The sequence below is a fragment of the Mirounga angustirostris genome, unplaced genomic scaffold (assembly GCF_029215605.1).
Source record: "Mirounga angustirostris isolate CCGP_5_RB_7025 unplaced genomic scaffold, mMirAng1.0.hap1 SCAF_13, whole genome shotgun sequence".
Lineage (NCBI taxonomy): Eukaryota > Metazoa > Chordata > Mammalia > Carnivora > Phocidae > Mirounga > Mirounga angustirostris.
This window is the reverse complement of record NW_026991721.1, coordinates 28714544-28726515: the sequence shown is the minus strand read 5'-3', so window position 1 is coordinate 28726515 and position 11972 is coordinate 28714544.

Sequence of the window (11972 nt, the reverse complement as noted above, 5' to 3'; positions counted from 1 at the left end):
TTCTTAGCATTTAGGAGAACCACACATTTTAAAAGTAATTTTCATATTTCCTCATTTTTCTTATATCAGGATTATTTTGGAATGACCCAGCCCCTAGATCATTAATCCTACCTCCATTCTCAATTAGAAGTTTCAAAGCATCTTAAGAAGTTCAATTAGACTTCTGCCAAATCACAATGTGATGGAAGGAAAGCTATACAAGAGTTAAATGTATTCTATTTTTCCATCAGGCCAGTATTTTTATGTTTTCTGACTTGGAGAAAACCAAAAGCAAGTTCAAGATGGTAGAAAAGAGAGTGACTGTGTTGGCTCCCAGGCACAATTACACATCACACAAAGCAAACTGTGAGAAAAGGAGCATTGAGAGGGTTGAGGACCAGAGTGAGCAGGAACAAGGGTCAGAAGATGGATGAAACCACACTGATGATCACATCTGGAGAATGACATAACAAAGCCAGTTCAACTCCAAAGAAATAGAAAACAAGTGTGTTTTCACAGAAGGTGAGTGAGGGCTGAGCAGTGACAGTGCATGGGCTTAATAAACAGCAGGAATACCAGACCCCATTGTGTCACTCAGAAAAATCTATCTGAAAACAAGGCAAGGCCGGGCAGGCATGGGGGCCTGAAGTTCACATGGCAGGGTGAAAACAAGAACATAGTTGCCCCTTGTCTGTTGGAAGTAGAGGGCAGGGCACCCTCCATTAGCTAATGTTTAGAGCAGGGTACCCTCCATTACCTGTAGTACAAGATGGGGCACCCTTCGGTCAGCTGAAGCAGAGGGCAGAGCTCCTCTGGGTTGGCTGAGTAAGGGGTAGGGTTTTACCCCAGGTTCCAGTGTTCTGAGGCAAATCAAAGAAGCTCAAGGGACGCCATTTGAAGGGACCATGACAAGACCCTTTCTCTTCATAAAAGCCCAGCAATAGTGGTTTTCTTTTTAAAGATTTTATTTATTTGAGAGAGAAAGAGAGAGAGGGAGAGAGAAAACAAGCAGGGGGGAGGAGCAAAGGGAGAGGGAGAAGCAGACTCCAGTCTGAGCAGGGAGCCCAATGCAGGGCTCCATGCCAGGACCCTGAGATCATGACCTAAGCCAAAGGCAGATGCTTAAATGACTGAGCCACCCAGGCACCCCAAAGGCCAGCTATAGTCTTGCTTAGGTATCTCTGAAATTCATTCCACAGAACACTTTACCTATCCTTCTTTCCTTTAGAAAAGTTACTCTCCTTTCTTTCTCTTGCAAAGTATCTTAAAATTTCTGCTTCACCCCTTTGCTCCTGATTCCTATCCTGGGAGCTCTATGCTTTCTGACAACTCTGCCTCCACCTAGCACTGCCTGTCAAATGAAGTTTTACCCTCCAGCCCTGTCTAGCATCCTCCAGACTCAGGTCCTCGGGATTGGCTCAGTCCTCCTTTGTTCATACCTGCCCCTCTACAAGCCCCAGCTACAAGTAGGATTGGCCAGTGGGAAGTATTTGGATGACATCTTTAAGGTGTTTGCACTTCAAACCTTTGAGTGAAGTAGCCAAGATTAGTTCCAATGGGGTTAAATTACCCTTCCAGACATCTCTTAAATCTGTTCTCAGTTCTCCTGCCTCCCTCTGTAGTTCAAGACCCATAATATCTTGACTTCATTAGTCCAAATAACCACACAACCCTTCTTCCTTTCTCCAGCTTTTTAGAGCATATGCACAAATGTCTTTTACACAATATGGTGAGTTAATTTTCCTGAAATAAAACCTGACCACATCATTGTTCTGTCAAAGATTCATCCATGACTTCCCTTGCTCTCAGAATAAAGTCTAGATACTTAAAATGCCTACCCATCTCTTCAGACAGGGATCCCTGCTATCTGTTTCTTTAGCATCTTCTCTCTCTGCTCTTCCTCACCACAGCAAACTACTGCCAGTTTCTGGACGCATGCAACAACTCTCCTGCATCTGCACCATTATATATACCAGACCTTTCTTCCTTGCCCCTTCCCTCTTATTCTCTTACCTTCAGTTGGCTAACTTCTCTTTATCCTTCAGTCTTCAGCTCCCTCCAGAAAGCATTCTCTGCTCAGGATTAGGCCCGTTGGCCCTTTGTATGCTCTCACAGCACTTTGTTCTTAGATCTCTTATGATACTTAACTACATTATATATTGACCAGCCACTTATTGTCATAGATCCCCATTGAAGTCTAAGCTCCATGAGGGCAGGGACCACTTCTGTCTAGCACAGTGCCTGGCACATTTTTTGTGAAAGAAACAAAGAATGAAGAAAGGGAAGAGACTGCCCTTGATTATACTCCTAGAAGGGACTGAGTTCCTTATAAACCTCTTGCTTCTCACTATGAAGAACAGGCTGGAGCAATTGCAGGTCAAGACCGACAGAGTGGATATGCACCCAAGTCACAATGGGCAAGCTCTTCACAACATCAAAGTAGATAAACCCCATCACATGTCTGCCTTCACCTGGAGGGATGGCACATAGTGGACTCAGTGTCACCTAAATGTTACTGTCCCAACTCTTACATTTGAGGAAAAAGATGAGGTGGAAGGTGTCTGTCAGGTAGGACATGTGCTCATCTGCTTCCCAGGATTTATCTGACACATAAATTGTGAGATATGTAACACGATGTTAGGAATATGCTTCCGAACACAAACTTTATATATGTGATTTGGATATTTGTTTCCACCACAGAGGATGACTCAGGGAGATGCATAAACAAGAATAGACAAGGTCAGGTGCTCAGGTGAATTACTCAGTCTACTTTCAAATTACAATGGCAGAATCCAGAAAAGGATCCTCAGCTCACTGACTTCAGTGTAATGAGCTCTAAAAAGCACCTTGGGAAATGGGAGGGGAAAAAAAATTCCTTTGGATTACATCATCTCTTTTAACCTTTCTTCAAATTCATTGCCCTTCTGTTTTTTCTATTCTGCCATGAAGTACAGCCAGGCACTTTTTTTTTTTTTTTTTTAATTTCAGATACTGTACTTCTGCATTTTAGAATTATGGGGTTTTTTTTATAATTTCTATTTCTCTGCAGAAAACTACTCTGTTTCGAAACAGAAATTTATCATTTGTTTTGTCTTTTCATCAGGTGCACAGTTTCCCTTCCAACCTTGAGCGTCTTTATAATTGCCATCTTCAAACCTTGTCTACCAATTGTAACATCTGAGTCATCTTGGTGTCAGTCTCCATTGATTTCCTTTTCATCTCAGAATAAGTCACATTTTCCTGAATCTTCAAACGTCCAATGATTCTTGGATATGACCTAGACATTAAGAATGACATGTTGTAGAGATTCTGAAATATTCTTGCTTAGAGTATGATTTGTTTTTGAGGAGGTGGTTCACTTGCATGGGGTTGTGTGCAAACTGAAAAGGGCTGTCTCTGTTACAGCTCAAATCTCAGTTCAGTTCTTTTAGAGTTAACTGGACTTCTTGGAGTCCACCCCATGCTTGCAAGTTTCAGAGGCCTGTTGGAGATTTTGACAAAGTTTATTCACAGAATTTTGAGCTCTCCTTCTCTGGCTCCCTTGTTCTTGTTGTTGTTGTTGTTATTGTTGTTGTTGTTGTTGTTACTGTTTTTCTGGGATGCTCCAGAAGGACTATAGTTGCTTCAAACAAGTAAGACTGTGGGTTTTATTTCAGAGCTTTAGTTACTCTAAACAGGGCAGACTGAGGCCTGCCCTCAGATGAAAACTTTTAAAAACTAGGAAGTCAATGTTTTTCTTCTTTTGTGTATTATCTTTTTTCAGCATCTGCTTGCTTTTGATCACTTTCCTATGCCTAAAATGTATTAAGTCTTATTTGTTATCTATGGTTGGATTTACTGTAAGGAACTACTTCATTATGGATAGAAGCAGAACTGCTGAAAAAGTGGCATCTCAACAAATACATAAAAGAAGAATGGGAGCTAGCCATGTAGACACCCGTGTGAAGAACATTCTAGGAAAAGGGGACTGCATGGGGAGAGGTCCTGATGGAGAGTTTGCCTGGTGTGGTGGAGGAATGACAAGGACGTCAGTGTTGTTAGAGTGAAGGAAGTGAGGGAGAGAAAACTAAATGAAGTCAGAGAGAGCAGAGCATCAAGCTGTATTGGGCCATGTCACCACATAACCATAAAGACCCTGGCTTATACTTTGAGTTAGGAAGTTTATGAAGGGCTAAATTTTGAAAATCATTGGGAATAGGGTTGAAACAGTTAGACTATATGAGACTATGGAGAACACCTGGCACCTGTTTACATGCATAAAATGCCCAGAATCATGTAGGCTTTCCATTAATGTTAGGTCTCCAATTCCCTCCTCTCTTCATCTTACTTATTGTGTATCAGCCACCACGGGAAGGAGGGGCCCTCATGAGTATGACTAACAGTATAGACTCTACAGTCACAACATCTAGGTTCATATCCTAGCTCTACTGCTTAATTTGTGACCTTGGACAAGCTATTTAACAGTATTGGGCCTCAGTTTCCTAATCTTTAAAGTTGGAAATAATAATAATATCTATCTCATGAAGTATTTTTAATTGAGATAGGGTTTATCAGAGTTTGTAGAATATTAAATGGGATAATGCATGAAAAGCAATTAGGCAAGATTCTGGTTGAGAGTAAACACTCATTACTTCCTACTAATGTCATTCCTAATCCCACGGTTGCCAAAGTAATATGCAAAAAATTCACTCAGAGCAGACATATGAATCAGTCAGAAAAATTTGCACAGAATTCACTGAACCTTAAAAAAACTGGGGTAGCAATGACTGAACAGGGTATGTCTTAAAAATTTCATTTGACTTTGTGTTGTTTTTTAAGTTGTTTTCTCAGCTTCTTCAGAAAATGAGGTTCATTTTATATATCTTATGTTCACTTCAAGAAGTATGGTGCTCTGGCTTCAAAGATGTCATTCTATTTCATGATGTGATACAATTTGCTGAACTAAAGCAATCTTGGGTGAGTCACTGCAAAAAAAAAAAACAGTGCATCATCTAGGCAATTTTATCTTTTTAAGAAAGAGGCAGCAGGGCATAGTGTTTTTTCTGAGCTCATCAAGTTGTGGCTGAGAATAAAGGCAACTTAAAAAACAACAACAACAACAACCACCCACGGGCTTCCTTCTGTGTCAACTGTTCTCACCCCAGTGCAGCTGGAATACTAAGAATGTAGGCTCTGCTATCACACACAGGTGTGTTGAGATCCTGGTGCTGTCACTTGCTAATTGTGCGATCTACAGTAATCTACTTAACCATTATGTGGCAGGGCTGGCTGTTGCTGTTCTATCCTTCTTTTCCATACAGTAGAGCTGTGTTGAGAAACAGCTGTAGTCAGCAATTGCATTTTCATCCTTTATTAAATCTAGAAAGGGCCATGTGAATGAGTTCTGGTCAAGAGAGTATACTTTCTGTACTGGCCCATAAAATCAACCTCTATGCGCTCTCTTCCCCCATCCCTGGTGGAATGTTGATCTCCAGAGCAACTACAGAATCCATGTGTTGAAGGTAGTGAAACCTCTCTTAGCCTAAATCTCTGAATGACTATGAGGTATCCCCCCACCACCACCACTACCTTCTTTCTCTGACATTGAACTTTTTTTATTCAGAGACCCTTGAGATTTCAGGGTTTATCTGTTACAGCATTACCTTACCTAATACATACCTTAAGCCTCTAATTCTTCTATAAAAAGGGAATAATAATGATAATAATAGCTACGCAGAGTTGTTGTGATAAATAAGTCCTGTAAAGCACTTAGCAGAGTGCCTGGAACCTAGTAAGTGCTGAAAAAATATTAGCTATTACATTCACTAAGATATTTTTCCTTTTACTGCTTCTGAAATTGTGATATACAACTTCTTTGCCACCAGCCATCTCTAGAATAAGCTGTTCTTCAATGATAGTGAATCTCACCATCAGTGGTTTCTTAGCATCGAAAAAATATGATACTTTTATTTCTATTGCTATTATTATTAACTATCTACATTTTTACCAAGATCATCATACAAATCATCTCTCTTCTCTGTTTTCCACTATGTCCCTCTGATACTGTCTTTGTATATCAATGTTAGCCAATAGCATCTATCCTTAAGAGGAACTTTTTGTTTGTGAACTAAGGAAGTGATAAGATACACAAGCCTGCTGCTGGCAGTATCTCAGACCAGCATACAACCTTCACCAAGTCCTTTGAGTTATTTAAAAGACAATGCCACACAAGGGATGCTACTTGAGATACTGTTCTTCATTACTTATTAAATGACAGCATGTTCTTTAGTAGAGGACCTGCCTTACAGTTGCGGGGGGCGGGGGGGGGGACTGGACCTATCTTTCAGTCCCTGGCTGCTCCTGGCCTTGCCCTGACTGTGGGTGCTGAAGCCCCATTACATGCAACTCATGCCTGTCTGTTTCTAAACTGATGAGAACTAGACCTAGTATTATCATAGGAGAGGTTTTACTTTGCATGATGTAGGGAAATATAAGGCAAGACTCAATCTGTTGCCCTGAGCTGGGTGTGCAGGGGTTATAATTTGAATACTGGGCTATCTTCCAGGCTGACCTCCCTCCTGTACCCCATCATGGGTGCCCAAATAGAACAGCTGGGTTTATGCATACCCTCCTCCACTATCTCACTTCTATTCCTGGTTTGCACCATGCTTTTCACTAAGAATGGTACACAGTTCTGAATCATAATGATCAACACCATTATCATGATCGTCATCACCATGGTAATAATAATAGTGAGCTTATTGAGCATCTTCTGTGTATCAGGAAGGGGTTGCTTCATACATATCTCTTTTTACTAATATTCATGACATATCTTCAACATAGACATTGTTATGCCTGTTTTAGAGATGTGGAAACTGAGGTTCAAAGTAGTTAAATACTTTACTAATAAAGAGTAGACCCAGAATCCAAATCCAGCTCTGATTTTAAAATATGTGAGTTTTGTCTTTTAGCTGGTCACCTCTTTAGCAGGCGGTGGCCCTGAATCCCTACCTACTTCCTACCTACAAGGGTAGACTCTGTCCCTTTACACAGCCAGTTGGCTTGGCCTCTGCACAAACCCAAATGGGCTGCCTTATGTCCTTGTAATGAAACTGCCCAAGTACTCCAACCTAGAATCCACAGATGCTGACCAAAGCCTAGTGACAACACAAACATCCTATCTCCCTTAGAACATGGAGATTTGGGTACAACTGACCTTTTCTGGAGGAGAAAGGTAAACAACCTAACCACCATGTTCTATAAGCCCTGGCCTTGTAGACCCCAATTCTCTCCTTACTCTGTTGCTTCTCACATGTCTTCTCTCTGCCTCACAAATAGACTCACAAATGTTGATAAAATCCAATGAACAAAACAGATCTGGGGCCACTTATTCCATATTCAAAAGTAATTAATCAGATCCTTCTAAAAAAAATCCTTTGGTTGTTATTTAAGTGCCCCTATTGCAGACCACGAACTCTTAAACCCAGAGGTAGTTTATAGATTTTTGAACTCTAAAGATAAAGGTGATATTCAATTAATGATCATTTCAAAACCAAGCTAAGTAAAGGATGTAGTAAATCAATGGCAAAATAACCAACGGGTCCCCAATTCTACTTCCGTTCTAATAACAATGGACTAACAAATCCAACTCAGGCTTGAACAGTTTCTCTAATGCTTGTAAAACAAATTATAAGGTTTTAGGAGCCATATTACATCTATCTAATGCTATGAAGTTGTTTTAAGAACATGTCCCTGGCTCACCTGAGTTGTAGGGACATGCAGAAATGAATGACATGACAATCAAGAGTGATTATAATAGTGGTAGTGCAGCATAGTAGGAAGGCACACAGACTCTGGACCCAGTCTCCTCTCATTTCTGCCACCTGCTAGCCATGTAACCTCGGGCAGGTTACTTACCCTCACTCCACCTTAGTTGCCTGGACTATAAACAGAGGATCATAATTATACCTACCTGAAGGAATTATGAGGAATAAGTGAACATACTGCTTTATGACAGAAACTAGCCCACAGTAACACTCAATGACTGTCAGCTATTAAAATAGTCCTCTCTCCCCATACTCTCTTTCGAAACACATTGTTTGTTCTGTTTTTTGCCTGCTCCACTGCCCTTTAGACCCACTAGAGTACCCATCTCAATTCTCAGCTTCACTTCCCAATTTACTGCCTATGTTTTCTCTCTTTGTTTAACATTTTCTGCTTGTTAACATGTTAAAGGTGGCTTGCATCATCTTGGGATCCCTTCTCCTTACCCTAAGTATTGATGGTCTTAACTGTGCTTAGACATACCTGAGGAGTTATCCAGACAGTAACATTGATTTCCCCCAACTCTTTCATATTCCTTACACACTTCAAGAATCTCTTTGTATTCTTGCCCTGTGGTTTTCTTTGTCAGGCCATTTTCATTGTTTTATATCTCTTACTTGCAGTAGGTGCCCTAATCAAGATTCTCTAACATTTTGTTCATGAGTACTTCTCTCCTTGCTTACTACTCCCAGAAATTTGGTCTAGTGTTTAAGAGCATCCACTATCCAGAGCAGTAATGGATGGTTACAGGAGCCACTGATTTTTTTTTTTTTTTACTCCATGCACTGGTGAATGGGCTATTGGATGACTTCTCTCTAGAAAACTTCCTTCTACTTGTTAACACTTACAAGGTCTCTTCTATTTTCTGGCCCACATGAATCCCCATCATTGGCACCTTACACCTCTCACATCCTGTAACTCATGAAATCCACCCAAATGAACATAACTCCCTATTTAAATTTTTGAAGCTGTTAGGAAACTTAAAACTTCTCAGGCATGGAGTAGCAAAATGCTTTGCTATACAGTGTCATTTTGTCTCTACCTAACAACATAACAACTGTGCCATTGACTTGCAAAAAAAGTCTGCCCTCATTCTCAAGCAGAAAATTATCTCTGGATTTCCCATATAAAAGATGTTTTGTGTAATTAGAAGAAGGGATGACAGTGAATAGAAATTCAAAATACATTCTCTTCTTCTATATATCTTATTTTGTTCAGGGTATAATTAAGGGAAGGACTTGGCACTTATCTTTGAAAAGAGGGTATGGAACTCATCAATGAATTTTGAATATTCATCCATCAAGGTTTCTGTGTCTGAATGAAGAGCCTAGTTTAGATTGTGTTCATGCATACTGATACAGCCTAAAAAAGCCTGATTCACAGTTATCACAATTTGTACCCAAGTTTATATCTTCCCTTTTCATCCTATGATAGAATGCAAAGACCTTGCCACACCACCCCCAAAAGAAGGAATCCAAAGTATCTGAAGAGAAAAGGGTTGTATCTTTGTTTTAAAATATGAAGTGTTAGGTGCAACTGAATTTTTAATGTATTTTTTTCCCTTGCATAGCAATCTAAGAGTGACAAGCTTAGTCTTTGGAATTTCCACTTGATCTTGGCCAGAGAGCCGTTAGGATTAAATCAAAAGATATGTGGAATCATCTGGCATAGAGTCTAGCACAGAGAAAGCATTCAATAACTGTTGGATCAGAACCTGAAGTTCTCCTTGACTTATTGAGTAGTCGAAGAAAAGGTTATCCTTCTTCCCACACTATCCTTCTCCCTCATTCACTAAATAAGACTTGATCAGCAGAGCCCCCAAGCCCATCCCATTAAATGGGGGTGAGAGCCCCAGAAATGGTCTGGAAGCATTGGTACATGCTGGTTCAAAGTCAGAGACAGACAGCTGAGTCAGGAACCAGAACTGAGAGCCCAACCAGGGGCATACTGTTCACCTGGAAAAAACAGGTACACAAGTGGGAGTCATAAACCCAAATAGGGCAACAAACAGGATATGACTCTATGATCTTTTGACATTTTTCCCAATTCTGAGATCCTATTAATTCCTTGATCCTTAATGCACAAAGGGGGATAAGACCATAAACTGTCCATGGTGAATTTTAATTTCCCACATCCCTACATTGGCAGGTTCTTCAATTATACACAAAGCAAAACCACAGCTGCAACCTCCTGAAATCAACAGATTCCTCTTCTCTATAGGAGCCTGAGAACTTCACAGTCTGTTACTCCAACTATTCTACCTTCTACCATCTCTCAGTTGCCCAGATGCCAAGACCCATCTTGAGACAGAGAAGGGAGAACTGGAGTTCCATGATTTTATAAAGCAGATATATGGAATCCTGCCCAAACGATGTCATGGAAAATCCTGTCACTTACTCACATTCTATAGTTGAAACAACCTCTTTCCCCTAAACCTAGTGCTCTACAAATACAAATAGCTTGTACATGGTACATGCTCAATGAATACTGATAACTGATTCCCATTTCTTCCTTTTTTGTTTTTCTTTTTAATGCATTTTTTTAATGCAAGAACAATTAACATATAGTATTATATTAGTTTCAGGTGTATAACATAATGATTCAACAATTCTATACATTTCTCAGTGTTAATCAAGATAAGTATACTCTAAATCCCCTTTATCTATTTCACCCATCCACCCACCCATCTCCCCTCCAGCAACTACCAGTTTGTTCTCTGTATAAGCATCTGCTTCTTTGTCTCTTTTTCTCTTTGTTTGTTCATTTGTTTTGTTTCTTAAATTCTACATATGAATGGAATCATATGGTATTTGTCTTTTTCTGACTGACTTGTTTCATTTAGCATTATAGCTCTGGTTCAATCATGTTGTTGCAAATGGCAACATTTTGTTCTTTTTATGGCCAAGTAATATTCCATTGTGTATATACCACATTTTCTTTATCAGATAGCCAACAGACACATGAAAAGATGCTCAACATCACTAATCATTAGGGAAATGCAAATTAAAACCATATGAGATATCAATTTACACCTGTCAGAATGACTAAAATAAAAAACACAAGGAATAACAAGTTTTGGTGAGGATGTAGAGAAAAGGGAAAACTTGTGTGTTATTGCTGGGGATGCAAACTGGTGCAGCCATCATGGGAAATAAATAGAATTACCAGATTATCCAGTAATTCTACTACTGGGTATCTACCCAAAGAAAACAAAAACACTAATTTGAAAAGACATATGTATCCCTATGTGTATTGCAGCATTATTTACAATAGCCAAGATATGGAAACAATCCCATATGTCCTTTATTGAAGACCTATTGTCTTCATTTTATCTTGACTTTGTATGGTGGATTGCAACTGGCCACGAATTATTTTCATCTCTGTATTCATACCCCTTTGCAGGTGATGTTACCATTCCTTCCATAAAGAAGTGGAATCTATTTCTCCACCCCTTAACACTGACAGTGGCTATGTAATTTGCTGTGCTTAAAGAGACATCAGCAAATGTGACATAGACAGAGACAAGAAAAATCCTTGCTCAAGGTCACTATCCTCTCTTGCTGCCCTGAGACATCCTCTAAAGAAGCACAAGCTAGTCTCCTGGAGGATAAGAGATCATGTAAAGAGACAAGTCACCCATCTGAGGCCTACTAGCCCAACCAACCTGACAATTACCAGTCACATGAGGGAGGCCACGGACTATTAAATCTTAGCTGATTCACCATCTCACTGCAGAACTGCTTGGCTAATGCACAGATACATGAGCAAGAATATAATGGTTATTATTATTATTATTATTATTTAAATGGTTATTATTTTAAGCTACTACATGTTGTAGTGGTTTGTTACACAGCAATAGATAACTAATACACCTTGATTGACAGCCTGGTCTACCATTTCCTGTAAGTGTTAAAAGATTTCTTTCTTTTTTAAATTCTAATGAACAGGATGAGATATAATTCACTTACTATATTTGTTATTAAAGGCAGCTTATAAATAGAATTCAAAAAAAACAATAATTATAAACTAGAAATAGTTGGATTCAGGTCAACAATAAAAATATAAGAGGAAAAATGTTCAGACCAAGTAAGGAACACAAATATATTAGTCATAAAGGACTTATGCAATAGATAGAATTGATATTTAACTTTGTCTCTGTGGCAGCCAAATGAAAGATAAAAGTAAATATG